The 26,801-nt window shown below is 43.4% G+C and overlaps 1 protein-coding gene across 1 annotated transcript in view; it reads right to left on the reverse strand.

The window, feature by feature from the left end:
- The window catches only part of TMEM132B (transmembrane protein 132B), a 690,505-nt gene that overhangs the window by 478,282 nt on the left and 185,422 nt on the right, over positions 1 to 26,801 (reverse strand). The gene's annotated exons all lie outside the window — the stretch shown is intronic.

Consider the following 26,801-nt stretch of genomic DNA (forward strand, 5'->3'; position numbering starts at 1 on the left):
AAAAGAAAAGTTAGCTGTAACGTCGGGGTAGGGAGATGGATAGGTGAGACCTAATCTACCTGCAACTCAGTTCCTGCCTACTTGCACAGTCCGTCCTAGGCGACGGCGTACAACTTGGCGCGGGGCCTTCGCTCCCTATGTGCACGACAAACAAAACAAAACAAGGGAACACAGAAGCAAGGGAAGAGGGGCAGTTGCCCACGGAAACACTGTGAGCAACAGAGTAGTGCACGAGCCGAGTCAAACCAGGATAGTACGCGGTAGCAAAAGCAGAACAGGAGAATAGTCAGTCAAGCCAGGGTCAATATGAAGCAGAGGTCAATGGTAATAGCAGGAACAGCAGAGCCAGAAAACAAGAGAATCACAGGCAAAGGACAAGCAGCAAATGAAGGTATAAATAGACCAAGGGCGGGAGCTAGAACCGTCTGGACAGGCTGTGATAGGTTCTCACACTCCTCAGCCTACCAGCCTGAGTGGTAGCAGATCGAGTCACTCTATCAGACCTAGGGACAGGTGCAGACTGATTAACCACGGGCGTCGACACAGAAGCTGTGTCTGGCAGATACTTTACATTAGCAGTATGAACATTTTTTTTTTTACATAGTTTTAATTTTTTTGTTTCAATTTACAAGTGTGAATGATCCAATAAAGATTGGCTACTTGGATATCTTATGATTTTTTTGCAGATGGGTTGCGCCATTTCAATTCTCGCAGCAGAAAAACTAGAATCGGCCCTGGATAGATAGATAGATAGATAGATAGATAGATAGATAGATAAAGATAATAATAATATTTATTTGTATAGCAGAAAAAAAATCTGCATTTAGACTTCAGCTATACTAAATATTTGTGCATTTCTTACATGCTGGACGCAAAGTGGAGCTTACACTGAACGGTAAGCAAAGTGGCTTTTGGAGAGCACATTTTCCAAAGCTGGTTTGCCGATACCATACGACAATAACGGTTGTTGTGAAGTGCCAAAACACTATGAACACCCCCAAAATGACTGTTTTATGAAAATTAGACCCCCCTCCGAAAGTTATTCATTTAATGACATATAAAAGATTTGAAAAAATCTGCAGCCTAAAATGTCAGCAGCTTGTGGATTAGATTTCTAAAATCTCATCTACTTGCCTTGTACTGTAGTCTGCTGCAGACTTTACCTGCGCAAATCCGTGGGTAAAATCTGCAGAAAACCGCCACTTGTAAAATCACTCTAAAGCAGTGGCATGAACCAGATGTAAAAGAAACATCACCAAAATTTACATAATCACTTATTTATTTTTTCCCATTTTTCCTTCCATATTTTACAAAAAGTTAAATATATCTATTATTTATTACACAATATGGAAGCCCAATATGTTTTGACAAAAACAAGACCAAATACATGTAATTTGGAAGAGTAATAAAATAACAATTTGCTTTTAAATTGGCACATGGCTAAAACATAAAAATGGGCCAGGTCAGAAGGGGGTAAAGCTTCTGGTCAGGAAGATGTGAAGCAGCCATGAAAAATAGTTGCTAAATTTCTTTTAATCCAGAATTGAATAAGGGAAGTATACAAAATAAGTCCTACCTACACACATTATGGCAGTTTGACATGAAGTGAGGATGCTGCCAGATGTCAAGACACAGTTTATATGCCATTCTGTGAAATATGTCACCTTTATATCCACTTTAATGGCTGCCAATAGGAGTTGTCATCAGCATCTGTAAGACTAAAGTTAGGACACTGAAGTGGACTCAGATTGTTATTTTATTTTTTTGGGAAGGGCTAATGATCTTGCAAATACTTGTCAATGTCCAAATAATAATGGGTAATATCTTTAAAGCATACCGAACCTTTCCGGTGACTTTTCAGAATTAGCTGTCATATGTGTGTACATGAGGAATAACACATAATATGGCTTGTATAGGTAGAATTTACTATGTTATTCTCATTTCCTGTAGTCCAAACAGGAACAAATACATATGGGGATATATCCCCCTATCACGTGGTTTGGACAGGTGACACAAAGAGTTACAATGAATTGAATTAACCTCATAAAAGGCCATAGTTCCTCCACCCCTGTGTAGTTTTAAAGACTAACAAATGTAATGCAACAAATAAATATTTATTGAGTGGTTAGTGCTGTTTCAACTACAGAAAAGGAGAATTGTTTGTGTGTGTGTATATACAGACCGGCCTTAGGATAGATGGCACCCCGTGCAAAATTATCTTTCGGCACCCCACCCCCATCATAAAAAAATGCCCCATAAAAAAGTATAATGCCCCCTTTACAGTATAATGCCCTATATAGTGCCCCCATACAGTATAATGCCCCTTTAGTGCCCCACACACAGTATAATGCCCCTTTAGTGTCCCCCATACGGTATAATAAAAATATTTAATAATATAACATATTATAACCCTTTCAAGGACACGGTATTTTGTCCTCTAATTGTGCCTACACAGTATTATGCCCCCTAGTGCCCTGTAGTATAATGCCCCCCTCTCCTGGCTGTCACACACAGTCGTCCCCTTGTAGTTAGTGCCCCCCTGTAGATTGTGCCATACAGCCTCCCCATAGACAGAGCCATAATCCCCCACCTCCTCCTTGTAGACAGTGTCATACAGCCCCCCACCTCCCCGTTCTAGACAGTGCCATACAGCCCTCACCTCCCCCTTGTAGACAGTGCCATCCAGCCCCCCACCTCTCCCTTGTAGACAGTGTCATGCAGCCCCCATCTCCCCCTTGTAGACAGTGCCATACAGCCCTCCACCTCTCCCTTGTTGACAGTGCCCTACAGCCCCTCACCTCTCCCTTGTTGACAGTGCCCTACAGCCCCCCACCTCCTCCTTGTAGACAGTGCCATACTGCCCCAACTCCCTCTTGTACACATTTCCCCCCACCTCCCTCTTGTAGACAGTGCCATACAGCCCCCCACCTCCCCCTTCTAGACAGTGCCATACAGCCCTCACCTCCCCCTTGTAGACAGTGCCATCCAGCCCCCCACCTCTCCCTTGTAGACAGTGTCATACAGCCCCCATCTCCCCCTTGTAGACAGTGCCATACAGCACCCCACCTCTCCCTTGTTGACAGTGCCCTACAGCCCCTCACCTCTCCCTTGTTGACAGTGCCCTACATCCCCCCACCTCCTCCTTGTAGAGAGTGCCATACTGCCCCAACTCCCTCTTGTACACATTTCCCCGCACCTCCCTCTTGTAGGCAGTGCCCCCAAACAAAAGAAAAGTGTACTCACCTAGACCCCATTCCCACGATTAACAGAGCTGCTCCACAATGCCGACGACGGGATCCCTTGCGTAGGCCGGCGTGATCCAGTGATGTCATCACGCCGGCCTGCGCTGACCATCAGCCTGCCACTCTCACTAAAATGACCATCAGCCCAGCACTCACAGATGCCCCCTGTAGATAGTGCCACATAGCCCCTGTAGATAGTGCCACACAGACCCTTGTAGGTAGTGCCCCACAGCCCCCTTGTAGATTGTGCCACACAGCACCCTGTAGGTAGTGCCACACAGACCCCTTGTAGGTAGTGCCACACAGCCCCCTTGTAGATAGCGCCACACAGCACCCTGTAGGTAGTGCCACACAGCCCCTGCAGATCCACACAGTCCCTTGTAGGTAGTGCCACACCGCCCTCTTGATGATAGTGCTACACAGCCCTCTGTATGTAGTGCCACCCTGCCCCCTTGTAGGTAGTGCCACCCTGCCCCCTTGTAGGTAGTGCCACACTGCCCCCTTGTAGGTAGTGCCACACAGCCCCTTGTAGGTAGTGCCACACAGCCCCCTTGTAAGTAGTGCCACACAGCCCCATTGTAGGAAATGCCACACAGCCCCCCTGTAGATAGTGCCACACAGTGCCCTTGTAGGTAGTGCCACACAGCCCCGTGTAGGTAGTGCCACACACCCCCATGTAGGTAGCGCCACACATTACCTTGTAGGCAGTGCTACACAGCCCCTTTGTAGATAGCGCACCTGTAGCTCCCTGAAGGAGCGGAATCCCCCTGTGGCTGGGGATTCTGCTCCTGGTTGGAGTGCTTAATGTCTCTGTCCATATATGGACAGTGACATCAGGGTCAACTCCTGAAGCGGAATCCCCGTCCACAGCGTTGCCAACGATGTGAGCGGGGATTCCACTTCAGGAGAAGCCCCTGACGTCTCTGTCCATTTATGGACAGTGACGTCAGGGGCTTCTCCTGGAGCCGAATCACCGGCTACTGCGTCGGTAATGCTGAGGACGGGGATTCTAATGTTACTCCCCATATATGGAGAGACTTCAAGCGCTCCGTCCAGGAGCGGAATCCCCGGACACAGGGGGATTCCGCTCCTACAGAGAGCTACAGTGGCGCCATGTACAGGAAGGGGGGTGGGGGTGGCATCTACGGAGGTGGGGGGTGCTATGTACAAGGGGGCTGTAAAAAAATCTCCTCACATGCACTTTGCGCTGTGAGGAGGAGAGAAAGCATGACCGTGGTTCAGAGGAGTGTTGCGGCAGCCCTGGAGGGGGCATGGGTGCCCTCAAGCCCAGTGTTGCCGCTAGCAGCCACTATGGAGAGAAGAAGCGCCCGGGTGGAAGGGCAGCTGCTGAGTCGCCACGCCCAGGTGCTTCTGAAACACATGCAGTGTGTAACACTCACGGCTGCGGACCGTCGTTCTGAATCACCCCTCGACAGCCGCGGCCATGGATCTGTGAGTACTGGCCAGCATGTCCTCCCCAGGAGGCGCCAGCACTCACTTCCGCCCCGCTCTGCATTTACCCGTAGGGTGCGAGCGCACGCTCGTGCCCGGCCTTAAAGGGCTAGCAGGCACATAAAAATGTGGTTCTAATTGGCCCTGATCACCCTGGATTATAAAAGGGCCCCTGCCCTTTCACTCCTTGCCTGAGCGTTGTTTGTATTCCTCTGTTAGTCTTGCAAATGGTCCCTTAGTCGTATCCTGTTCCCTGTGTTCCCGTGCCCTGCTACCTGTATCCTGTATCCCGTGTGCCATTTGATTCTGTGCCATCTCTAGTGTTGGAGTCGTGTTGTGCCATTTACTACGCCTGCTGACTTACACCACGTCTGGTGTCACTTGCCACGTTTTGAATCACCTGCCGCCAAGGTCCCACCTGTGCCTAAGCCGTTGCTACTGTCTGGACTACTACAGGTACCCTTGTGCTTGGACTTTATATTGACTTGGTACTCTGTTGTTTGGCCAGCTGCTACCCCGCTACCGTGGTGCGGCCCAGTGGGTCCACATACCCACAGATCGTGACACAGGGGAAGGGAGCCAGCGAAACGCCCCCTTCCACCTGCTGGAGTGATGCACCCTGTGCAATGGCACTGGTCGCACACCCCTGAGGCCGGCCATGTGTATATAGATATATATATATACATATCGGAGACAGAATATCTATAGCACTACGACCCTATAGCTATGGATTAGATACTACGGCTCAACAGACAGTATCACACATGATAGGATTAGATACAGGCAGGGCCGTATTTAGAGTTGATGCTGCCCTAGGCACTTTTAGTGCTGATGCCCCCTATAACTCCTGAAATTACGGAAACAGCGTAGCTCGTTGACATTGCTGCTCCAGCACTGGACCCAGGAAAGGTAAGTATAATAATTGTTTTGCTTTTTTATGTGTTACTAATTTTTTTGTGTTTGAATTTTTTTACAGGTTCAGTTGTTAGACTACTTTGGATTCGAGGACTACTTCGATTACTTTTTTTTTTATTCTCAATAAAATGGTTAACGAGGGTTGTACAGTTTTTTGTTTTTTATTTCAATAAAATATTTTTTCTATGTCTCTGTATTTTTTTTACTTTATTACTACTACCTTCATAATGGCCACATGATGTAAACTAACCAATGATCAAAAGGACTGCATTATATTGTTTGAGATATGTATTAGATATGTTTTTAATCTTCTCTTAAATGAATGTATTCCCTATCATCTAAGATAGGGTAAAGATGACATCATCTGGCATTCCAAACTAATGAATACTAGGAAGAAAGTCATTACCTTATATGGAAGTATTGTTGGGTATATGCCTATATGTACTTGGCATCATCTGATTGGTTAATGTGTGTTAAGTGAAGGCATGAACCTATAAATAAAGGCTCCGTCCACAGCCATTTTAGATTTCTGTACATTAAACCATTGTATGTGCAATCTCTCCCGATCTCTCATTTTTGTGAATATGAATGAATCCTGGACAAATTCTGTTATGGAGAAAAGGAACTCAAGAGTAATGGGGATTAATCTCACATCACGGATAGTTTACTGATGCTGTAAATGCGCAGGGTCACTAAAAATATGCCACTAAAAATACCTAGTGCGGGGAATCCTTCACATACAAAGGAGTCCCTGTGCTAGGAGTTATTAGCAGTCATTCACCTACTTTCAAAAGTAGGTAAATGATCGCTAGTAACCAGGTAAGCCTTGTTCACATCTGTGTTCGGCATTCTGTTGTTATGCTCCGTTTGAGGAGCAGAACAACGAAAACGCCGGAAGTGCAGGCTCCGTTGAACAACAGAGACAATCGTCGCCTGACAGAACCCATTGACTTTAATGGGTTTTATCGGAAACAATAGCGCAGCATGCTATATATGGACAGTTACGTCGGGAGCAGTGCTGAAGTCCCTGTGCAGCGCGCTAGTGCTTAGTGGCAAATACTGGCCTGGATACAGGCCCCAGAAAACAGTATCACACGTTAGGCTTAGATACAGGGCCCAGTGGACAGTATCACACCATGTGTGACACTGTCTGCTGGGCCCTGTATTCAATCCTACCACATGGTGTGATACTGTGTGCTGAGCCCTGTATATAAGCTTGCCACGTGGTAGGCTTAGATACAGGTCCCGTGTGTGATACTGTCTGCTGGGCCCTATATCTACGCTTACCACATGGTAGGCTTAGATACAGGGGCCATGTGTAATACTGTCTGCTGGGCCCTGTATCTACGTCTACCACATGGTAGGCTTAAATACAGGGCTCCAGAAGACATTATAATCTTATACCTACCCTCCTCTTCGGCTTCACGCGCAGCGCAGGTCCTGACGCCATACAGCACCGTGACGTCATGACACTGTAAGACCAGCTCTATGCCCGGGTGGGTAAGTATACTGTTACTATAGTAACAGGAGCTCGTGTAGTTTATTACATAGGCCCCACTTAATTTCAACCACTGCGACCCCTTTACTAATGCCACTGGAAGCCATCAATACTACATTCTCCCAGCAGCTTTTCCCCCACATTCTGGATATTTCATATTCAGGTACTACAGGAATCAAAAATAAGTTTGTGTGCAGTTCCTATTGATCTCAATAGGATTTTATTCCACCATAAAAAAAAATCTTCAAGGTTTCACATTTACTGTCTTACCTACTGTATCTTGCTACATTGTGCGACTCTGTGCACATCCTCCCAGCTATGGCCTAGGAGTGTTGATTTAGGTGCCATCTTGCTTTACTTGCAAAATGTTAAATGGATACTAACTTTTCAAACAACTTATGCTAATCTAATAGTATACCTGGTATAGATCAACTTTGTAATTTAGTTACTCTTAAAATGTCATTGTTTTATTCATGCAAATTTGGTGTGAAATTGCTGCCACTAGGTGTCTCCCTTCCTGTAATCTGTTGTCCACCCCCTGTTGCCACCCTAGTTACAGAGCAGAACTGACAGGCTGCAGAAGGTGTGGGTGTGTCTCTTCACTGCCTGACAAAAGAAGTCTAAGGAGAGGGTAGGGGAAAGCAGCAGGAGAAGGGAGCAGAAAAAGAGTGAGTCTGCAACATACACGCAACATACAAGTCTATGGAGAGGTGAGCAGGGGGAGGAAGCAAGAGCAGAGTGAGAAAGTCACAGGCTGCTGGTAAGATTTCTATGTCACAATAGTGCAGGATTCCCAGCTATACTACTCAGTCCTGCTGTATAATGTCCTCCATGCTGCTGCAGATTCTATATATGTAATAGAGATAGGAGAGCAGGATTATCCTCTTTTATGTGTGCAGTGTATAAAAGACATGATAGACCACTAGATCAAAGACAACTGAAAATTAGAGATAGAGACTGCAGATGGGAAAACTGCTAATAAAATGTAGAATACACGTCATAAAATGGCCATAAATAGGGTTATTCCTTATGTACACACATATGACAACTGATTCTGAAAGGTCACCTGGAAAGTTAGGTACGCTTTAAGGCTCCATGAACATATGCATGAATTGTATTAAGAGCCAAGGCCTGGATTGTATTCAATCTTGTGAAATCAGGTAAGCCGAGACATCATGTCACATGATTGTGGCAGCAAATCACCGCTATGATGTGACATGTGCAATAATGTAATTTCATTGCTGTTAGCCTCAATTGGCTGACGCGATCACGTGACATCCCAGGGACATCAAATGTTTGTATATAAATGATAAGCTGAAAGAACCAGGGATAGGAAGGCACAGTCAGTTTATTCCAATTTGGTTATTTTCAAGTTTTAGCCCTATTAAAGCTAAATTAACCCCTATTTAGAATCTTTAGGGCGAAGCATCTTTTTCTGTTCTTATTTCGTATTCCGAGAGCCATAACTTTTTTATTTTTGCATTGATGTAACTGTTTGAGGGTTTGTGGGTTATATATAAATTATTGATTAACTTTAATCGGCTTTTTTGGTGGGAAATGGATAAAACAGCACTTCCGGCATTCATTCATGCAAATTTCATATGTCACCGAATTCCAAGAGACAAAACTTTTTTATTTTACCGTCGATGCAGCTTTATGTTGACTTGCATTTTGCGGGACATATGATGTTTTATAATATAATACGTATAATATTTTTTAATAGAACAATTGGGGTACATATAAATTATTGATTTACTGAATTAATATTGATTAGGATAATACACCTTTTAATGCAATGTCATGTGATGGACACACAGGTGCATGGCTGGTACAGTACAGTACACTTATCATAGTTGTTTCTTCTAATGATCCCAGCACCTGTGTGTCCATCTCATGACCATTGACAGAATATTATCCAGTAGAAGTAAACAATGAATGTTCCTCCTGAACAACAAGCAGAGATCTTGAAAATGGTGAAGAATTAATACAGAAAGCATATTGTAAAATTTTAAATATACAAAAAAATAACATTAATTTGCTGAAACGGGACAACCCCCATCAATACCCTTTAACTGTAAATAGCCCAATTCTTCAAGAATCAACAGTCAGCATGAATATGTTTGTTCACTAACACAGCATCTTTTTCTCTTACAATACCCCAAAGTCCCAGTGAACCCTCTTCTAACAATTAAAGTACATACATAATGATAAGCTAGAGCGTTCTGAGCCTCGGGAGGCTGGGATTGAAATCAATTATGCACAGTCTCACACTGGCAATTGCAAGCACTTGTCATAATCTAGTAGTGATAATGTTGTACTCACCAGGTACTTCAGACTAATATGGCAAATCACTTGACAAGATTATACATATTTAGTAATCACTTACATTGATACCCAGTGTACAGCTGCCAGTTGGCATACCCATCTAGTTTAGAAGGAATTTTCTCTGTAACATACTGTATATATACATACGCATACACACAGTACTGTGCAAAAGTTCTAGGTAGTTGTGTAAAAATGCTGCAATGTAAGAATGCTTTCAAAAATGCTTTTTTTTAATCAAGTAACAAAATACAAAGTGAATGAACAGAAGAGAAATCTAAATGAAATCAATATTTTGTGTGACCATCCTTTCCCTTCAAAACAGCATCAATTCTTCTAGGTACACTTGGAACTCGTCAGGGAGGTTGTTCCAAAAATCTTGGAGAACTAACCACAGATCTTCTGTGAATGTAGGCTTCCTCAAATCCTACTGTCTCTTCATGTAACTCCATTTGTGGAAATGCAGACCCAAACTTGCAAGGAACTTCCACTATGTATCACTGTTGCCTGCAGACACTCATTATTGTACCGATCTCCAAACCATCGGCACAAGCTTGTACACTTTAATAGATCATGAGAGAGGACTACAAGCAGTAGCCAATATCCTTAAAAAGTCCCAATACACAGAAAATTGTCAGAAATTTGTAGTGGATCTCCTAGAACGGATATTGACTGAAAACCATTTTCTTTTTAGAGATGAGTTCTTTGTACAAATACAAGGTACAGCGATGGGGTCAAATGTGGCACCCATCTATGCCAATCTTTACATACTCTGGAGGAGACATTCATCAATGTGTCCCACCACTTCGACCATGTGTTGAGGTAGTGGCGATAGACCACGTCTTCCTCATTTGGACAGGTGATGAGCAAGGGCTCTGTGATTTTCATGAATACTTAAATAACATTGACCCCACATTGAAATTCACTATGGTGAATTCTAGAAATTCGATTCAATATCTTAATGTGTTAGTCAACATGGATGACTTAGGTTTAAAAACTGAGCTATACACTATAAACTGACTGATAGAAACAATTTGTTGTGCTTCAATAGCAACCACCCATGGAGGACCTGAGGTTCCACCCGAGTTGGAATTGGACATGATCTCCCCATAACATGTCACATATAAATATATTGAATTATGACCCTGTCATGCATATTTATGTATACATGTATATATAAGCACTTAGACACTTTATTTGTAACTATGTCTGCACATAAATCTTGTGACTGTATAGTCTTATGATTTATGAGGTATACACTTGTTCACTTTATTCTATATATGAATTTTATCTGTGATGATCATGATTGTTGATTATTGCTGCTTTATATACCACTGCTTGTACATTGGAACATTGCTTGAGGAAGGCTCTAGTGTGTGGAGCCAAAATGTCGCTTCAGGGCTAATAAAAGTTTTTTCACCTATTTGGGAATGCTGCCTAATTTGTGAATTTTTAAGTATAAGGGATGACGGTCAGGTCCCTGGGACACTCACTGTCACCAATGCTGCTAGACTGTGGACTATTTTATACACCGGTGACAGTGGGTGGGTGCATGCACCAGGGACTTGACCGTCGTCCCTTATAGATAAAAATTATAGGAAATATAAAAAAGTTAATTAATAATGAGCCCTTAGTATGACCTTTATTGACCGGTCAGCTAAAGGCACACAATAACATCAATTATTGATTAACTTTTTTTTATTTTTTTATAGGGTGGCGCAGGAATGAGGGAAAAAGCAATTCCACCAAGTTTTTTTAAATGTTTTTTTATTATTTTTTTGTATTTTTTATGGTGAACATTTTTTTTTTACATTTATTTAATTATTTTAAGTCCCACTAGGGGACTTCACATTGCATTTGTTTGATCGCTTCAATAATGCTTTGGTATACTCAGTAGAAAAAAAGCATTACTGCCTGTCAGTGTAACACTCACAGGCATTATAGGCATTTAGACATGGCAGCCTGGGGTCTATGACAACCATCGGCACTTTGCAAGCATGTTGTGGAGGTGCCTGTGGGGAAACAGGGGGAGCTTCCTCTGTTAAACTCCTTAGATACCGCGGTCGTAGGTACCACGTTGTTACTCATTATGTCTTGTACTAAACAATCCGGTAGTTGCTGAAAGCTTTTATACATGTGTATACCTCCCAGTGATCTAACATCAGTAAATATAAAATACATGAAAACAATAAATTTTGCTCGGCTGAGCTGTAATTATACCAGGGGTTTTCTAAAAAGCACTGGACTTACAGCTACGTATTTCTATCCAGTCTGTTATTCACTGGTTCCTTGCAGTCCTAAAATCCATGATGGACTAGGCATTGGGGAACCCTTTCCCTACTCTTTCCCAAACAGACTCCAGACCCATTTTCCAGCTTTTCCAAAAGCTTATGTCTGAGTTTTCCACATATTAACAAAACATTTCCTGGAGCGTAAGACACACGATTGGATTCTGGGAGAAACATATCTTCCCTTATTACATTTTGTCTGTTCCTGTCTCATAGAAGAAATGTGATAACATGCATAGTCAAATTATTTAAAAAAAGAGACTCTATTCCTTTAGGCCAGAATCACACAAAATTTCAATGCAGTTTTTGTGGCCGCATTTGGCTGTTTTCTTACCCAAAGAAAGAAGTGGATTAAATAGTAAGGAAAGGTATAAAGACTGATACATCTCCTTTTTTTTGTGTCTACTTCTGTGTTTGGCTAAAGAAAAACAGAGCCAAAAACTGTGTGTGTGATCCCGGCCTTACAGCCTTCAGAAATTATCAAACAAAGAGGAGCAGGATAATATACCTTAAATGCAATGTCATTTCACGTGCTTTTATAAAGCTCCTACAAGTCTGCACTATCCAGACTTAAATACCTTTCATACTGCAAGTAGCCCACTTTCTCCAGATTCAACAGTCAGCATGAATGCATTTGATCACATACACAGTATTTTTTTCTCTCACAATACCCCAAAGTCCCAGTGAACCCTCTTCTAGCAATTAAAGTACATACATAATGATAAGCTAGGCCGTTCCGAGCCTCGGGAGGCTGAGATTGAAATCAATTATGCACATTCTCACACTGGCAATTGCAAACACTTGTCATAATCTAGTAGTGATAATGTTGTACTCACCAGGTACTTCAGACTAATACGGCAAATCACTTGACAAGATTATACATATTTAGTAATCACCTACATTGATACACAGTGTACAGCTGACAGTTGGCATACACATCTGGTTTACAGAAAGGAAGCTTCTCTATAACCTTTCTGCATGTTCGAGTTTGCAAGAACAGGGTCTGTTGTGACAGTACAGTGAAACTTTCAGAATCAATTTTGTAAATGTGCTCTGCATAGAAATTACTTTTCGCATTGGGTAAAGCAATTCAAAACCACTGGGTATCTGTCATGGGAAAAGTCTGGACCGGCCAAAGACTTCGGAAGAGACAGTGAACAGAATTCAAGCCATGTGCGAGCGTAGTCTAAGAAAGTCGACCAGGCTGACTAGTATGGAATTACAGGTGCCACAAACCAAGGTATGGCGTATCTTACAAAAACGTCTTCATTGTAATCCATACACATTACATCTTCTTTAAGAGCTGAAACCAGACCACAAGCCGAAACGCCGTGACTTTTGCAGGGCCGATTGGAAGAGGATGAATTCGCTGACCAACAGCAGCCTGGTGTTCAGCGATAAGGCTACCTTTCACCTCAGTGGGAAGGTCAATCGCCACAACGTTGGTTTTTCTGAGCCCCAAATTCTATGTGCCATTATTAAAGGGAATGTGTTGCCAGAAAAACATGTTTTTTTTTTTTTAATTAAACATTTAGTGTGTAGGTGATTAAACATTGTTCAAATTTTTTTTATTTTTTTCACGAGTCAGGAAATATTATAAATTAGATTCTAATTTATAATATTTCCCATTGCTGGTCACTAGATGGAGCTATTCCCAAAATTGCAGCATTGCATGTGGTAAAGCAACCACATTGCTTTATGCTGCAAAATTGGGTAAAAAGCCCTCGCTCTAGTGAGCTCTCAGCATCCCCCCCTCCTTTATCCTGGCTAGTGCCGGGATAAACGAGGGGTTTGAACGGTCTAACCTCCTACACTGTGTGTCGCCATTTTTTGAGCTAACACACAGTGTAGTAGGTTTACATACAGTAGTAAACGTACACAAACACGAACATACATTGAAATCTCTTACCTGCTCCTGCCGCCGCGGCTCCCTCCGGCCCGTCCGCTCCGTCTGCTGCCGCTGGTCCAAGTGCACAAGTCCGGAAGCCGCGACCGGAAGTAGTAATCTTACTGTCCGGCCGCGACTTCCGGTCCACAGGAAAATGGCGCCGGACGGCGCCAATTTCAAATTGGACTGTGTGGGAGCGGCGCATGCGCAGTTCCCACACAGACGGCGTACACAGAAGTGGATGGGACGGGAGCCGTTCGCAGTCCCTATGGGACTGTGGCTGCCGTATTCCATGTCTGTATGTGTCGTTAATCGACACATACAGAAATGGAACATAAAATGGCAGCCCCCATAGGGAAGAAAAAGTGTCAAAATAAGAAAAAGTAAAACACAAACACACAAATAAATATAAACGTTTTTAATAAAGCACTAACATCTTTAACATATGAAAACATTTTTTGTGATGACACTGTTCCTTTAAGCACATCAGGAACTCACCTAAAGTAAACGTGTTCTGTGCAAAGAGCAGGCGCAAAGTCTCGCCGATACCTGAATGAAACTCTACCGGAACGTTGGATCGGCCGTGCCGGAAATTCACCAATGTTGCGCTGGCCCCCACAATCACCAGATCTAACACCCTGCGACTTTCCTCTGTGGGGCCACATAAAGGACTCATTGTATCTGCCTCGTTGGAGCTGTATCGTTGATCGGTGCTCGTTATTAAGGCCAAAATGGGCTGGTGTTAAAGGACCCATAGTGTACAGTCTTATCAAACACTTTAAGTCTGTTAATTTGTTACTTTTAAAACAACATAAATTTCAGATAATGTTAAAAGCAGCTGAGGAAAGATCTCAAAATGGAAATTGCAGCATAGGTAGGAGATTTTACAAACAGCAACACAGACTTTTGAAGACAATCTTTAGTACCTTGTTGTATCCATGCCTCAAAAATGTCAAGTTGTACTGATGTAAAAAAAGATGTCATCCAAAATAAATGTGTAGCTACTGAACATATAACATAATACTATGGTTTGGGTGAATCTTGCTTTCTATTCTATCGATGTACTTCCTGGGATGGCCTGCCTGGGCAAGTTGTCAGTTGATTGAAATCTCCAGTTGTAAATGATCTTTCAGTTGAATGATTAATCTCAATTTTTTTAGCAATCTTTTTAAATGCTCTTCCAGACTCCAGATCTTTGTTCTGAAAGCTTAAAATACCTCTATGGAACCTGGTTTGGTAATATCACACATTTCAACAGCAAAGAGTATGCAAAATAGCTTTCCTCCACAAAGAATAAAACTGACTAGTGCCACCTATAGATGACTACCTTGTAAGTCAATGTTCAACTCTTTCTAGAGCCTTGAAACACAACTTGGGTTAATAGCCAAACCAGAGACACCCATTTGTAGACAGCACTGTTTGAAGCTCCTCATCAGTACAGAGAAGAGCTTGGCTGAGTAAAATGCCTTTGAAGCAGCTCTTGGAAGGTACTGACTCTTCTTGTAGAGAGCAAGCTGTTAGTGAGTCTTAAAGGCAATGATCACTGTGAAAAAGTATGCAAAATAACCTTCTCCAGAAGAAAGAATATTTTGTCTCTAGCGCCACCTATATGAGTTGTCGCTCCTCATCAGCACACGGGGTGTCCTTACTTTTTCACATGACTCTCTGTAACTGTGATATTCTCTGATCTCTTGTCCTGCTTCCTGCTGAATACCAATGTTTGCGTCTCTTTTTCACTCTTGTTGATTACTATCTATTGGATCTTAATAAATTTGATGGTCTCTTCTCCAGACTCCAGATAGTATTGATATTAAAAATGGCATCACAACTAAGCTACATCTTTAACTCGAACAAAAAGTAAATATATTATTTGGATTGGATCCGTAGATATATAAAGTGAATATATGCTTAGCTTCTATTCCATTAAAATTGTAGAGTAGCAAGAAAACAAGCATGCCAGTATAATGTAGCAGAAACCAATTCCCCAGTGTTTTACGGAAAAAAATAGCTTATAAAGTTCCAATCTAATGTTGTTTTGCACAATAGAAACCAGTTGTCCTGCTATAATGTTTTTGGATTGTGAGAGGGATCACATGCGATGGAGAAAGACAATGGCCACAGAAGGTAGGACAGGGATAAGAAGGCCATTTTCTAGAGATAGGTATGGGTCCCCAAGACTCACATCTATCGGATATCTATGGTATATCTTGTGCATATTCCATAAATGTCTTAAACAGGAATGTTGCTTTAAACATGGCGAGAGCTTAGTGATTTGTAGACCTTATTCAAACTAGCATATGGGTGCAGCATGCTATAAGAGACGCTTCCTTTTTCTCTGATAAACATAATATATGTAGCAAAGCACGAATAACATTTGAAACTGTTTTGTTTTTTTTTTGCAAAATGTATTCTCATCAATAGAAAAAAGTTGTCAAAAAACAGTTTTTTGATCATGTGTAGAGTCCATTTGAAGATCCGGTTAAATTTCATTTTTCTCAGTTACTTCTTTCTTTGGCAGCAGAGACTACACGTGGAGGATAATTCGGCGAATCTCTATGCCTGGTGCGACATTTCGAGGGGTCCGCCCCTTTCTCAAACATGCGTGGTTACACCCAAAACCAGCTTAAATAGTTTTACGTGATACAAATGGCTTCTATAGAAAATAAGAGTATTAGTGAAACACTGTTTAGTATAAATAGAGTTAAAACCTATAAAAACAAGCCTTGAGATAAATGGAAATATATCGGAAGTTTCATGATATTATAATTTTCTTAGGCTAAATTCTCATGTTGTGATTTCATTAAAACAGAAACATATTTTTCATATAGCCAGTGACCCGATGCAATCCACTAAGAATGGTAATATAAAGGAAGCACATCTTACCACAATATAACATAATAAAGTATACAGTTAATAAGTTATTTTATACCTGATATTTCCTTGTACTTTATAATCTGTCTGATTAAGATATAGTAACACTATTTAGTAATGAAAAAAAATCTGATTTATTATGTCTTTGCTAGATCTTGTCCTAACTAAAAATTATTTTAGATTAGATGGCAACTATTACCTGAAGCTGCAGGGGACTTCAATGGGGTCCTCTGCCGCTCCAGAATATGCCAATATTTTTATGGCTTTTTTTTAATCCTAATACATACACAATAGTCACTTCAAGGAGAACATTGGACTGTGTATTTGGGGAAGGAAGAAGAAGAAGAAGAAGTATGTGATCTGAAATTAATATGTAACTTTTATTAATATGCATTAAATGAAATGAAAATAAACAGTAAAATACTTACTGTTTATTTTCATTTCATTTAATGCATATTAATAAAAGTTACATATTAATTTCAGATCACATACTTCTTCTTCTTCCTTCCCCAAATACATAGTTACTACAGGTGGTGCACACCAATGTGATCTGTTTACAACATTGTGAGATAGGTGGTCTTCCACTAGTTGCCTTGAATATTGGACTGTGGCTGCGTTATGTGGACGACGTCTTCCTAATATGGAATGGTAACAAGAAAGATCTAGAAAAAATTGTACTATACATTAACGAAAGCTACAGCCTAATAGAATTCTCACTTAAATATAATTCCAACAAAATACATTATCTTGACGTAGAAATTAACAAAACTGATAATCAATAGATAACTACATTATATTCTAAAGCTACTGATAGGAATAACCTGCTGAGATGACATAGTGCACATGTGTCACGTTGGGTACGTGGACCCACTGGGCTGTACCGCCTTGACGGTATGGCAGCTGGCCAACAGGACACAGTCTATAGTTCATATAGTGTACCTGTGGTAGCCCAGACAGTAGCAAGACAGGCTCGGCTGGGACTAGGCAGCATGCAGGCACAAGGCGTGGTGTAGCAGAACAGGCGTGGTATACAGCACAGCACGACTTCAGCTCAATACGGTACTTGACCAGGATAACACGGGATACAGGTTACAGGTAGCAGGAATGGGTAACACTGGGAACTGGGAAACACTAGGAGACCATTTGTTTAGACAGACTAGGGTAAGACAACAAGGCTCAGGCAAGGCAGGAAGGGGCTAGGCCCCTCTTACAGTCCAGGGTGCTCATGGGCTAAATTTGTACAATTTTTAGGTGTGCGTGTTGGCCCTTTAAGAGCGGGCACGAGCGTGCACGCACACCCTACGGGACCCGGCCGGGAGAAGCGGAAGTGAGCGCTGGGGTCTCCTGAGGAGGAGATGGAGACCAGTGCTCACGGTTCCATGGCTGCGGGCGTCAGGAGGTGAGTGAGCCTGACGACCCGTGGCCATGGGCATGACAACATGCACCACAGATATTCAAAGGAATTCTTAAAGGACAATTTATATGTGCCCGACGTATATGAAGTGATGAAAGAAAATACCATAAACTTATTTACTGAACAAATTTACTGAAAGTGGCTATCAGAGAAACGAAATGGAAAGAATAGGTTCTGAGATAAATAAATATAAAAAAGAAGACTTATGAAAACATAAAAATGAAAATAAAAATTTTGAACAAAAACGCTTGTTTTTGATAGTGATAGCTTGTTTTGAATGATAGTCATTCCAATGATTACAGCTACTATAAACAAATATTGGGAAATTATGAAGTATGAGCCAAAATACGTTTTTTTATTTCGTGAAAAACCAAGGTTTGTTTACCGCAAAGGTAAATCTCCCTCTAATCATTTAATACAGGCCGACATTAAAAAGAAACAAATTCCCAAACAAACCTTCCTAAACACTCCTAAAATGGAACATACCTCTGCCTGTCATGTCCAAATTGTAGCTCTATTATTAAAGGAGATTACATTAATCATCCTACCAGAGGTCACAAAATTAACATTAAAGGCTATTACAATTGCCATACCTCTCAACTTTCAAGTAGCGCAAAGAGGAACAAAAGTTGCGTCAAATTTTTTCCCTTTTAAGCCACGCCCAATCCTCGCCGATACACATCCGGTTTAGCCCACACAGTAGCATGCTCCCATAGTGCCTCCCACACAGTATAATGCCCTCATAGCTGCCATTATACAGTATAATGTCCCCTTAACTTCCCCCATCAGAATAATGACCCGATAGTTGCACCCATGCAGTATAATGCCCACACAGATGCCACCATACAGTATAATGCCCCCATAGATGCCCCCATACAGTATAATGCTCCATAGCTGCCCCCATACAGTATAATGCCCCATACAGCATAATGGCCCCATAGCTGACCCATACAGTATAATGCCCCATACAGTATAATGCCCCATAGCTGCTCTTATGCAGTATAATGCCCCATAGCTGCCCCCATACTGTATAATGCCCCTATAGATTCCCCCATACAGTATAATTCCCCCATAGCTACCACAATGCACTATAATGCCGTCATAGCTACCCCATACAGTATAATGCCCCTGTAGCTTCCTCCATACAGTATAATGAGCCCATAGCTGCCACCATACAGTATAATGCCCCATAGCTGCCCCATACAGGATAATGCCCCCTTAGCTGCCCCTAGTGCCAGTGCCCACGTATAAAAAGCCAGTGCCCACATAGTGCCACAGTGCAGATAGTGCATAGTGTAGATAGTGCCACCCCCCTGTAGCCATTGGGATTCCCTCTAGAGGTGGAATCCCCACTCAAGGAGGAGCCACTGACGTCACTTTCCATATATGGACAGTGACGTCAGGGATTCCCTCTAGGAGCAGATTCCTCTAGGAGCGGAATCCCCGGCCATGGCGTCGGCAATGCTCTGGGATTCCGCCACAGGAGGAGCCACTAACGCCACTGCCCATAAATGGACAGTGATGTCAGGGATTCCCCCTAGGAGCGGAAATTACCGGCCAGAGCATCGGCAACGCTCAGGCAGGGGATTCCGCTATGGAGGGGCCACTGACATCACTATCCATATAAAAAAAAATCTATATATATATATATATATATATATATATATATATATTATCAGACTCCAGACCAAATATATACTTACCCTCCTAGCTCCTTGACCCTGGATGGAGTCCTTGCGACGCCATCCAGGGTCAGGATGTTGTGTGTGCCCCCGCAGACTACATCCCGACGCTGGACAGCATCAGGACCCAGTAAAGCAGGCGCCCAGAGCTGAAGAAGATCCGGAAGCAAGGAGGGTAAGTATACATGTCGTCATGTATTGGATAAAACTGATAGATAACAGACAACTTTTTTTAATTTTTCCGCCCATGCTGTGTCCCCTCCACATTCTGCACCCGGCTAGCCCCACTTAGCTACGCCCCTGCAACAAACCACTCGACCACCAATTATATCAGCATGAGAATTTTCAAACCATGACCATTTAATTATAAATATTAACACTTATTATTAACTATTTATGAGAGCTGGTAGGAATTGTATTCAGCACACTCTTAGAAAGGTAAAGTGAATTGTATTTAGATTTTTTTATCGTGATGCCAGTGGCTATATGTGCACATATAGCCACTGGCATCACGATAAAAAATCTAAATAAAATTCACTTTACCTTTCTAAGAGTGTGCCAAATACAATTCTTTCCATTCCTTCAACTGGGTTGGAACATATCGAAATAATGGAAAAAAAGGGAGGATCCTATAAGGCGCTGCTGCGTGGCTGTTTGCAGGAATTCAATGATGATGGAAAGAGAGGTATATATAAATAGATGTTTATTGAAAACGTTGATGAAAGTGGCTACGCGTTTCAACGCTGTACTAGCGTCTTCCTCGGCGGCCTGATTGGGATAGACACTGTTCTTCTGTATAACTACATCAAAAAGACAAATTAAGCAGTTGGATGTTCAGACCATTCTTCACGTAAACAAGCACTGGGAGCCAAAGTGAAACACACAGAAACAGAGAAGGTGCAGGTCATGGATATGCAGCAATGCACTGGAGGTTTTAATTATAATAATATGAATAAGGAGTAGCATCTGTAGAATGAATGATTTATGCTGCAGCATAATACTGCAAATAGAGCTTAGAGGTAAAAAAGCTTAGTTCAAGCAGATGAAATAACATTTCTATTAACACTATTACTGCTGGCCTTGCATTACATTGTGTTGTAAAGCATCTACACAAAGTTGTTCTTGGAATTTTCAGACTATATAGAATAAATGTGTTGCAATAGAATGAAAAGGGAATGACAAGCAAGGTTTGAGATAAGCGCTTTCATAACTATATACATCGTTCAGCCGTAACATTGATACCACTGACAGGTGAAGTGAATAACATGGATTATCTTGTAACAACGGGTGGGATATATTAGGCGCGAAGTGAAGATGTAATTCTTGAAGTTGATGTGCTGACAGCAGGAAAAATTGTCAATCGTAAGGATCTGGGCAACTTTGACAAGGGCATCCCCAAAACAGCAGGTCTTGTGGGATGTTCCCAGTATGCAGTGTTTAGTAAAGTGGTCCAAAATAGGACAACTGGTCAACTGGTAACAGCATCATGGGCGCCAAAGATTTATTGGGGAGCAAAGACTAGCACGCCAGAAGAGACTGCATCACAAACTGCTGAAAACGAATAAGAGTAATAATAATAGAAAGGTGACAGAACACACAGTGCATCTTAGCTTGCTGCGTTTGTGGCCGCGTAGCTGCAGGCTGATCAGAGTGCCCATGCTGAACCTTATCCACCACTGAAAGCACCTAGAATGACCATGTAAGAAAAAGAACAATGAAAGAAGGTGGCATGGTCTGATAAATCACATTTTCTTGTACATCATGTGGATGGCCGTTGTGCATGTCGTTTATCTGGGGAAGAGATGGCACCAGGATGCACTTTGGGAGTAGGGCAAGACGGCAGAGGTAGTGTGAGGCTCTGGGCAATGTTTTGCTGGGAGACCTTGGGTTGCATGTGGATGTTACAATGACATGTACCATCTGCATAAACATTGTTGCAGAACAAGTAGATCTCTTCCTGAAAATTGTATTTTAGTGGCCTCTTTCAGCAGGATAATCGCCCTGCCACACTGCAAAATTGTTCAGGAATGGTTTGAGGAACATCACAAAAAGTGTTTATTTGGCCTTTAAGTTCCCAAGATCTCAATCTGATCGAGCATCTGTGGGATGTGCTAGAAAAAAAGTCTGATCCATGGAGGCCCCACCTCGCAACTTTCAGGACATTAAGGATCTCCAGAAAAGGATGTTCAGGTCAATGTTGGTGGAGGCCTCTGAGCAAAAAAACTGGTGGGTTACTTAAGATGAACATAAACATTAGATAATTGGTCAGCAAATCCAACTGATGTCAACAGGATCAGACAATCATCTAATGTGTATCATAGCAACTCCACAGTCCCCTGACTTCCGCTGCTTGGAAAAACATTGGTATGCTGAATTTTTACCTCCTAAGTCCTTTGTTCAAATAGAAGATGAGCTGAGTCAGAGGTCTATAACCCTCAACCTGAAGTCCCTTTTACAATGGACAATGAACGGGTAAACGAATGTCCGTTAGTGTTGATCGCATCTTTTATGCGGTCAGAAAAATGGTTGCTAGTCAGCAGCACATCTCCCTGTGTAAGCAGAAGATTTGCTGCCAACAAGATGCAAAATGTATGGGGAAATGGAATTGAATTAGCGATCATCCGTCCCCGGAATTGCAATTACTGTTTCGTTTGAAAAAAATAAATAAAATAAATAAAAAAATAAAAAAATAAATATATATATATATATATATACACACACACACACACACATTTCAGAGGTCGCCTTGTCATGCCATGTGGGCTCACGCAATTTGATCAAAATGTGCGCTAAAAACCTCCCTATTGTAAGTAGATTTAGCAGGAATTCCTATTTATTTATATTTAGCAGGTTAGGTGACATTAGTGTTCGCAGTGTGCTGTCACCGTTTTCTTGTGTGCTGTATAAATTTGCAGTCACAGGTATTCTTGCACCTGTATAGACGTTTTGTTTCATTTTGTTGGAATGTGCTGTTAAAACTTTTGTGTTGTTTATGTGATCCATATATGTGGGGTTAGTGACTGCCTCCATTTTTTGATCTTGCACTCCTCCCATTCTGCCCTGGGTGATTTTAATTAGTTTAATGCTGGTTCCCACCATCCCCAGATATATGTAGGCTTAGTCCCAGTTCTGGGTGTATGTGCAGCGTAGGTTTCCACCTCATAGAGTTCGCCATGTCGTAGCAGATGGGCTCACACAATTTGATCAAAATGTACGCTAAGAACCTCCCTATTGTAAGTAGATTTAGCAGTAATGCATATTTATTTATATTTAGCATCTTAGGTGACATTAGTGTTCGCAGTGTGCTTTCGCCGTTTTCTTGTGTGCTATATATATATATATATATATATATGTTATATATATATATATATATATATATATATATATATATATATATATATTTATATACTAGATAAGGACATTGCTATTTGAAAAGCACAGGCAAAAAAACATCAGCACTTAATAAACTCATTTGTATTGAAGGAACAAAACAAGACATCTTTTGCAGAGTTGGCTGAAAATCTATAAGACTGAACTTCACTGTCAAAAGTAATTAAATCACTTAGAATGTTTTGCTGAAAATATTAATCCGCTAATATGTCTAACCCTTCAGTCAACTTTTGTTTTTTGTGTGAATGCCTTGCTAATGATTTCTCATTAACTTTCAGGAGGTAGTTACTATACAGACGTTAGTTACATTAATAGATAATACAATAAAACACTCAAGGCTGCTGATACAAGCCCTTTAAATGCCCACACAATTATCTCAAATAAAATAAAAAGTATCAATTGTGAGTGAAGCCACTTTCACCCGGCTGTATTTTGTATCAGTATTTGTAAACCAAAACCAGGAATCCCCACAGTTATAAACATAGCCTAAGACAGGGGTCTCAAACTCGGCCGGGTAAGTGGGCCGCATATAGAAAAAATGGGAAGTTGACGGGCCGCATTACTTTCAAATTTGATACAATACAAAATTATTGTTAATCAATTAGTTATTTGAACTACTATAACACTATATTACTAGAATAATAATACTACATTACTATAATAATAGCGCTAGGTTTAAAATTTGAGATATTTCTCCACGTGCTTATTTAAACAATCCAGCTTTCCAGTTTAAGTGTCGCTAAATGCGGTCCGGCGGCTCAGTTAGCACACATGTCAAGATTGGGCAGCCCCTTTTTAGATAGTGCCGCAGTGCCCTATGTGGATGCTGCCGCAGTGCCCTCTGTGGATGCTGCCGCAGTGCCCTCTGTAGATAAGGCCACAGTGCCCTCTGTAGATAAGGCCACAGTGCCCTCTGTAGATAAGGCCACAGTGCCCTCTGTAGATAAGGCCACAGTGCCCTCTGTAGATAAGGCCACAGTGCCCTCTGTAGATAAGGCCACAGTGCCCTCTGTAGATAAGGCCACAGTGCCCGCTGTAGATAAGGCCACAGTGCCCTCTGTAGATAAGGTCACAGTGCCCTCTGTAGATAAGGCCACAGTGCCCTCTGTAGATAAGGTCACAGTGCCCTCTGTAGATAATGCAACACACCCCTAGATAATGCCAGTGTCCTCTTCAGATACTGCCACATACCCACTTGTAGATAATGCCAGTGCCCTCTGTAGAGGCTGCCACAGTGCCCTCTGTAGAGGCTGCCACAGTGCCCTCTGTAGAGGCTGCCACAGTGCCCTCTGTAGAGGCTGCCCCAGTGATGTCAGGGGCTTGCCCAGAGCTGGAGTCCCGGAGCAGAGCCGCTTCTGGCACTCTGCCTGGGATTCCAGCTCTGCTCCTGACATCACTGTCCATATATGGACAGAGATGTCAGGGGCAACCCCAGAGCTGGAGTCCCAGGCAGAGCGCTAGTAGGCTCTTCCTGGGACTCCAGCTGTGCTCCTGACATCACTGGGACTCCTGCTCTGGGAAGCCCCTGACATCATTGTCGATGTATGGACAGCGATGTCAGAGGCTTCCCCAGAGTCCCAGAGCAGAGCCGATAATAGCGCTCTGCCCGGGACTCCGCTCTGGGGAAGACCCTGACACACTGTCCATATATGGGCAGAGATGTCAGGGAATTCCACAGAGTCCCAGAGCAGAGCCGATACTAGCGCTCTGCCCGATACTCAGCTATGGGGAAGACCCTGACACACTGTCCATATATGGGCAGCGATGTCAGGGAATTCCAGAGTCCCGGAGCAGAGCCGACACCAGCGCTCTGCTCGGGACTCCGGCTCTGGGGAAGCCCCAGACATCACTGTCCATATATGGGCAGCGATGTCAGGGAATTTCACAGAGTCCCGGAGCAGAGCCTGTACTAGCGCTCTGCCAGGGACTCCGGCTCTGGGGAAGCCCCAGACATCGCTGTTCATATGTGGACAGCGATGTCAGGGAATTCCACAGAGTCCAGGAGCAGAGCCGACACCAGTGCTCTGCTCCGCTCTGAGCAAGACCCTGACACACTGTCCATATATGGGCAGCGATGTCAGGGAATTCCACAGAGTCCCGGAGCAGAGCCTGTACTAGCGCTCTGCCCAGGACTCCGGCTCTGGGGAAGCCCCAGACATCGCTGTTCATATGTGGACAGCGATGTCAGGGAATTCCAGAGTCCCGGAGCAGAGCCGACACCAGCGCTTTGCTCGGGACTCCGGCTCTGGGGAAGCCCCAGACATCGCTGTTCATATGTGGACAGCGATGTCAGGGAATTCCACAGAGTCCAGGAGCAGGGCCGACAACAGCGCTCTGCTCGGCCTCCAGCTCTGGGGAAGCCCCAGACATCGCTGTTCATATGTGGACAGCGATGTCAGGGAATTCCACAGAGTCCCGGAGCAGAGCCGACACCAGCGCTCTGCTCGGGACTTCGGCTCTGGGGAAGCCCCAGACATCGCTGTTCATATGTGGACATCGATGTCAGGGAATTCCACAGAGTCCAGGAGCAGAGCCGACACCAGCGCTCTGCTCCGCTCTGGGCAAGACCCTGACACACTGTCCATATATGGGCAGCGATGTCAGGGAATTCCACAGAGTCCCGGAGCAGAGCCGACACCAGCGCTCTGCTCGGGACTCCGGCTCTGGGGAAGCCCCAGACATCGCTGTTCATATGTGGACAGCGATGTCAGGGAATTCCACAGAGTCCAGGAGCAGGGCCGACACCAGCGCTCTGCTCGGCCTCCAGCTCTGGGGAAGCCCCAGACATCGCTGTTCATATGTGGACAGCGATGTCAGGGAATTCCACAGAGTCCCGGAGCAGAGCCGACACCAGCGCTCTGCTCGGGACTTCGGCTCTGGGGAAGCCCCAGACATCGCTGTTCATATGTGGACATCGATGTCAGGGAATTCCACAGAGTCCAAGAGCAGAGCCGACACCAGCGCTCTGCTCCGCTCTGGGCAAGACCCTGACACACTGTCCATATATGGGCAGCGATGTCAGGGAATTCCACAGAGTCCCGGAGCAGAGCCTGTACTAGCGCTCTGCCCGGGACTCCGGCTCTGGGGAAGCCCCAGACATCGCTGTTCATATGTGGACAGCGATGTCAGGGAATTCCAGAGTCTCGGAGCAGAGCCGATACTAGCGGCTCTGTGTCCCGCGGGCCGCAGATGACAGCCCCAGGGGCCGCATGCGGCCCGCGGGCCGCGTGCTTGAGACCCCTGGCCTAAGAGGTACCACTCTTTCCATCATAGTGTTTCTCTGTGAGGGTTCCACTCCTGTTTTGGCCCACAAATACTAATGCCAAATAATGACCAAAATACTCTGGCCCTGTCCATCCGCTGGAGTAACATCGCTAAATACTTACACTCCACTCTCTGTCTACTAGGGCCCTGTATCTAAGCCTATTATGTGTTAAACCGTCTGCTGAGCTATGTATCTAATGCTATCATGTGTGATACTGTCTGCTGTGGCTTTGTATCTAATTCTATCATGTGTGATACTGTCTGCTGAGGCCCTCTATCTAATTCTATCATGGGTGATACTGTCTGCTGGGGCTCTGCATCAAAGCCTATCATGTAGGATACCGTCTGCTGGACAGTGGCCACACTACCACCGTAGCAGCAGTTGTGACTGCTACAGGGCCCGAAATAGAAGGGGTCGCTAAATGCGGTCCGGCGGCTCAGTTAGCACACATGTCAAGATTGGGCAGCCCCTTTTTAGATAGTGCCGCAGTGCCCTCTGTGGATGCTGCCGCAGTGCCCTCTGTGGATGCTGCCGCAGTGCCCTCTGTAGATAAGGCCACAGTGCCCTCTGTAGA

This window comes from Rhinoderma darwinii, chromosome 1 (assembly GCF_050947455.1).
Source record: "Rhinoderma darwinii isolate aRhiDar2 chromosome 1, aRhiDar2.hap1, whole genome shotgun sequence".
Classification (NCBI taxonomy): domain Eukaryota; kingdom Metazoa; phylum Chordata; class Amphibia; order Anura; family Rhinodermatidae; genus Rhinoderma; species Rhinoderma darwinii.